Source organism: Primulina eburnea, chromosome 4 (assembly GCF_022965805.1).
Source record: "Primulina eburnea isolate SZY01 chromosome 4, ASM2296580v1, whole genome shotgun sequence".
NCBI classification, from domain to species: domain Eukaryota; kingdom Viridiplantae; phylum Streptophyta; class Magnoliopsida; order Lamiales; family Gesneriaceae; genus Primulina; species Primulina eburnea.
Genome location: NC_133104.1, coordinates 8,442,398 through 8,448,397, shown reverse-complemented (window position 1 = coordinate 8,448,397; position 6,000 = coordinate 8,442,398). Strand labels below are relative to the sequence as shown.

Sequence of the window (6,000 nt, the reverse complement as noted above, 5' to 3'; positions counted from 1 at the left end):
AACGATACTCGTATTCATATACACTATACTATTACTTGACATCGTGCACTTGCGATTACATTTTGAGCATACAAAATCATATTTTCTTGGGGAATTCATAGTGCAAGTTTTGCTCGATCAGTGACCGAGTTGGGAAAGTTGATGACAACGCCCGGGGAAATAATCTCGGGCGTTTTGATATGTGTCGTTTTTACGTGTTTATTGCATTAGTTTTAGTTGTGTTTACATTGTGCATGCATGCATTTCATTTACATTTTGTTCATTTTATAGTAACCATTTGCATTTTATCATATCTCACTGTTGGGTGATGAATTTGCAGGAAAAATGGTCGGAAAACGGAAAATATAGCAAAGTGTGCAAAGTTGAAGAACTCGGACAGAATACTCGGCGCCCGAGCGGTAGAATTTTACCGCCCGGGCGCGAAAGATGACTAATTGAGCAAGCCTTACAGAAAGTTGGCGCCCGAGCGGTACTTTTATACTGCCCGGGCGCGGGAAGACGAAGTGCCAAACAGAACTTGTGGCGCTCGGGCGGTACTTTTCTACCGCCCGAGCGCGAATGCCGCACCAGCCGAGGAACATCACAGAAAGTTGGCGCTCGAGCGGTACTTTTCTACCGCCCGAGCGCCGCCTATTTTTGGAAATTATTGTGCGCGATTCTCTACCTTATTTCGGAGGTGTGGTTGATATGGTAAGGCTATTGTACGTTTTTGAGGGATTATTCAGACATCATTGAAGCTACGACAAGGAGTTTTTTGGAGAGCTTTTGCACTTGGATTAAAGATTCGACGGTTGTCGGGCATCGTTCTTCGCAGATTTCGTCACGTCTCGTATTTCTAGTTTATTTTCCTTTATTTAAATATTGTTTTGCTTATTTTAATTATGAATTCTAGTAGCTAAACTTTCATATTTGTTGGGATTAAAGGGGATCCTACCCCAAAACTTTGATCTAGTTAATTCATCTTTCGATTTGTGATTTGTTCTTGGTTATACTATTGTTTTATTGTATTGTTAGAGCGTAGCTAACTTTAACAACGTTTTTATTTCGCGAGTGAGTTCGAGAGAATAACTTGCGATAAGAACTAGTAGTATAATTCGCGGATCTACAATTTACATAGAGATATGAAATTGGATACGTGCCGATAGTCATAGTCCTTAGGGTCGAAAACTAGGGGATTTCATCAATGGAAATGCGATTCATTCTTGATAAATAATTAAAGACATTTAATTACTTCATTGAGTGAATTAGTTTGGCATAGCTCGAGAGAGTGTGTTCAATTGAATAGGAAACCCTGTCGGAAGCGTAGAACACAATCGAACGAATTAATTAATTAATAAGGGGTAGGTGAACCAGAATTCCCAACAAATTCTTTTATCATTTGAAATTTAATCAATCGATTTAGCAATTATATTTTATCATTTAATCTTTGAACTTGTTTATTTAATTTTCTTGCATTCTATTAGTTATAACACAACCAATCACTTTTCGTCGCTAAAGTTTTAATAACTAAAATAATAATTGTTAAATACAGTCTTCAGCGGAACGTTACTCGTATTCACATACACTATATTATTACTTGACATCGTGCACTTGCGATTACTTTTTGAGCATACAAAAGCATATTTTATTGGGGAATTCACAGTGCAAGTTTTCCTCGATCAAGTTTTTGGCGCCGTTGCCGGGGACTTTTAATCTACAATTATATTTTTAGTTATTTCCTTTAGTGTATTTTATTTTTATTGAACTAACACTCCATATTTTAATTCAGATATCTCTTCCGGTGCATGCCAAAGTCACTTGACTTGGAGCTTGAGTGTGACCCTGAAATTGAAAGGACTTTCCGCAGGCGAAGACAACAGCAAAGACTTAAGGAACTGATGGAGAGGCACGAACAAGAGCAGGAGGCGGAGCGCCAAAACGAGAGACCAATTGAGATGCCACGCCGCATACCCATGTTAGAGTATGCCCAGCCTTCTTTGGATGGTGCACGCCCCAGCATTGTGAGGCCGATTGTGCGGGCAAACCAATTCGAAATCAAACCAGCCATTATCCAGATGATTCAGAACACCGTCCAATTTGGAGGAACTGCTGTGGACGATCCAAACACACACATCGCGGATTTTCTTGAGATTTGCGATACTTTTAAATTTAATGGAGTTTCTGATGATGCTGTTAGACTGCGTTTATTTCCTTTCTCTTTGCGTGATAAAGCTAAAGCTTGGTTGAATTGTTTACCTGTAGGTTCGATAGCTATATGGGAGGACATGGCGAGGGCGTTTCTCATCAAATACTTTCCTCCATCGAAGACCATGAAGCTGCGGGCAGACATCACAACATTTGCTCAGTTCGATCAAGAGTCACTATATGAGGCGTGGGAGCGTTTCAAAGATCTATTACGAAGATGCCCACATCACGAGTTGCCACTTGGGTTAGTCGTTCAAACCTTTTATTACGGTTTGCTTACTCCTAACCGTACTATGATAGATGCTGCTGCGTGTGGGAACCTTTTGAGGAAGACTGCGGAAGAAGGATATGAGTTGTTGGAGGAGATGGCTGCTAGCAGCTATCATCCTCAATCTGACAGTAACAACCAGCGGAGAAGTGCCGGAGTTCACCAGGTAACTGATTTTTCTGTCATTACTGCATAACTTGACGCTTTAAACAGGAAAATAGACGGCTTGAATGTGGGTGGCACGGCTATGCGTCTTCAAGAGCTATTCTGTGAAAAGTGTGGAGGAGAGCACTATGTGAAAGACTGTCAAGATGGAAATCCCTTCTATGTGCAAAATGAGGCAACGGTGAATCAAGTGGGAGTCCAAAACCGCCCAAGGAATGACCCTTATTCGAACACATACAATCCTGGGTGGAGGCAACATCCCAACTTCTCGTGGGGCGGTCAAAACAGTCAGAATAGACCGCAAGGAGGACAACAATATGGCAAACAACCGATGTACAGATCCGATCCTCCTAGAGAAGAGAAGTCCAACTTGGAGCAAATGATGTCTAAGTTTATTTCTTCCACTGAAACTCGACTCCAAAACCAAGATGCATCGATAAAGGGGCTCGAGAATCAAATTGGACAGTTGGCCAAGATGATAGCGAGTAGAGATCCGGGCACCTTGCCAAGTAATACCGAAACTAATCCAAAGGAGCAAGTGAAGGCCATTGAGTTGAAGAGCGGAAAAGTTTTGGAGCCTAGAGAAAAAGAGAAAAACCAAGTGCCGGATGAACAAGATGCGACATCTAAAGGTAAGTCTTCTAACCCTACACTAGCACCCACTACACAACCAAAAATTGTTATACCTCCTCCTTTTCCTGCTGCATTGAAAAAAGCAAAACTAGATGCACAATTTGGTAAGTTTCTCGAGGTGTTTAAAAAGTTGCATATCAATATTCCCTTTGCCGATGCTCTAATGCAAATGCCTAGTTATGCTAAATTTTTGAAGGATATCTTAGCAAATAAGAGGAAGTTGGAGGATCATATGACAGTCAACTTAACTGAAAATTGCTCCGCTTTGGTGCAAAACAAAATCCCACCTAAGCTAAAAGACCCAGGGAGTTTCTCTATTCCTTGCATGATTGGTGATGTTGTTTTTCATAAAGCATTATGTGATCTTGGTGCAAGTATTAATCTGATGCCATTTTCTGTGTTTAGGAAACTTGGGTTGGGAGAGCCTAAGCCGACGAGGATGTCCTTGCAACTGGCTGACAGATCGGTCAAGTACCCCCGCGGAGTGGTCGAGGATGTGCTAGTGAAGGTGGACAAATTCATTTTTCCTGTCGATTTCGTGGTGCTCGACATGGAGGAGGATACCGAGATGCCTCTCATTTTGGGAAGACCATTCCTTGCGACTGGCAAGGCACTTATTGATGTGCAAGAGGGAAAGTTGAGATTGAGAGTGGGCGAAGAAGAGATTACATTTGATGTTTTTAATGCACTTAAGCACACACTGCATTCTGATAGTTGTTTTAGAATTGATGCTTTTGACTCTCTTGTATCCAACTATGTGCAGGATGCTCTTAGGGACCCTTTGGAGGCCACTATCAATACTGAGCTGGGGGAAGAGGAGTTAGACGAAGAAAGAGCTGAAATTGTGGCACACTTTAATGCCAACCAACCATGGAGAAGGCCAATAAGGATGCGACTGGAGGATCTAGTAGAACGAAGAGATTTGACCCCTCAAAGGTCAAGCATCGAGGATCCACCAACGCTTGAGCTAAAGCCGTTGCCTCCACACCTCAAGTACGTATACTTAGGTGAGAATAACACTTTACCTGTCATTATTTCTGCTGCTTTGACAGATGTTATGGAAGACAAGGTGTTGGAAGTTTTGAAAGCGCACAAGGGTGCATTTGCGTGGAAGGTGGCAGATATCAAAGGAATAAATCCATCCGTCTGCATGCACAAGATCTTGATGGAAGAGAAGTACTCACCTCTTGTGCAACCTCAAAGACGATTAAACCCAAAGATGCAAGAGGTAGTAAAGGCTGAAACAATTAAGCTTCTCGACGCAGGTATCATCTATCCTATATCTGATAGTGCATGGGTAAGTCCTGTTCAGTGTGTGCCAAAGAAAGGTGGGATTACTGTTATCACAAATGAAAATAATGAATTAATACCCACTAAGACTGTTACGGGATGGCGTGTGTGCATTGATTATAGGAAATTGAATGATGCTACCCGTAAAGATCACTTTCCCCTTCCCTTTATTGATCAAATGCTTGAGAGGTTAGCGGGTCATGAGTTCTATTGTTTTTTATATGGGTATTTTGGGTATAACCAAATCATGATTGCGCCCGAGGACCAAGAGAAAACCACTTTCACTTGTCCTTATGGCACTTTTGCTTTTAGACGGATGCCATTTGGTTTGTGTAATGCCCCTGCCACTTTTCAGCGATGCATGACTGCTATATTCCATGATATGATTGAAACTTTTCTTGAAATATTTATGGATGAGTTCTCGATTTTTGGCTCGTCTTTTAATGATTGTTTGCAGAACTTGCAGGTAGTGTTGAGGAGATGTGATGAGACAAACTTGGTGCTTAATTGGGAAAAATGTCACTTTATGGTACAAGAGGGAATTGTCCTAGGGCACAAGGTTTCGGGGCACGGAATAGAGGTGGATAAGGCGAAAGTTGAAGTTATCAAGAACTTACCACCTCCGGCGTCCATAAAGGGAGTTAGAAGCTTTCTAGGCCACACCGGTTTTTACCGACGTTTCATCAAAGATTTTTCTAAAGTTGCAAAACCTTTATCTTCTTTACTCATGAAAGATGTGCCTTTTGATTTCAATTCTGATTGTTTGCAGGCATACGAGAAGTTGAAAGAGCGCTTAGTGACGGCTCCTGTCTTGGTGGCACCGGATTGGGATCTACCCTTCGAGATCATGTGCGATGCTAGCGATACTGCGGTAGGTGCTGTCCTCGGACAAAGACAAAACAAGGTATTTCACACCATATACTATGCAAGTAGGACTCTAGATGAAGCACAATTGAATTATGCCACCACCGAAAAAGAGTTACTTGCAGTAGTGTTTGCACTTGACAAGTTTCATGCTTATCTTGTTTTGTCGAAAGTAATTGTGTTTACTGATCACTCTGCCCTTAAATATTTACTTGCAAAGAAAGATGCAAAGCCACGCTTACTTCGGTGGATTTTATTATTGCAAGAATTTGATGTGGAAATAAAAGATAAGAAGGGTGTTGAGAATGTGGTTGCAGATCATTTGTCTAGATTAGAATTTATCAGTAATGATTGTGTGACTGATGCGATTAATGATTGGTTTTCGGATGAGCAGTTGTTTGAGGTGAAAAATTGTCCATGGTATGCAAATTTTGCGAATTTTCTTGTTACAAGCTCACCTCCCCCAAATCTAACATTTTACCAAAGAAAGAAATTCTTTTCGGACGTGAAATATTATTTTTGGGAGGAACCTTTCTTGTTTAAGATTTGTGCAGATTCTATGATTCGGAGATGTGTGGCGGAGGAAGAGATGGGAT

At 41.3% G+C, this 6,000-nt stretch overlaps 1 non-coding gene across 1 annotated transcript; it reads right to left on the bottom strand.

The window, feature by feature from the left end:
• Positions 1-2,313: 2,313 nt before the first annotated feature.
• On the bottom strand, positions 2,314-2,419 carry LOC140831246 (small nucleolar RNA R71). Its single transcript, XR_012117822.1, has one exon. It is a non-coding gene; the product is annotated as a small nucleolar RNA R71 (small nucleolar RNA).
• Between the last annotated feature and the right edge of the window lie 3,581 nt (positions 2,420-6,000).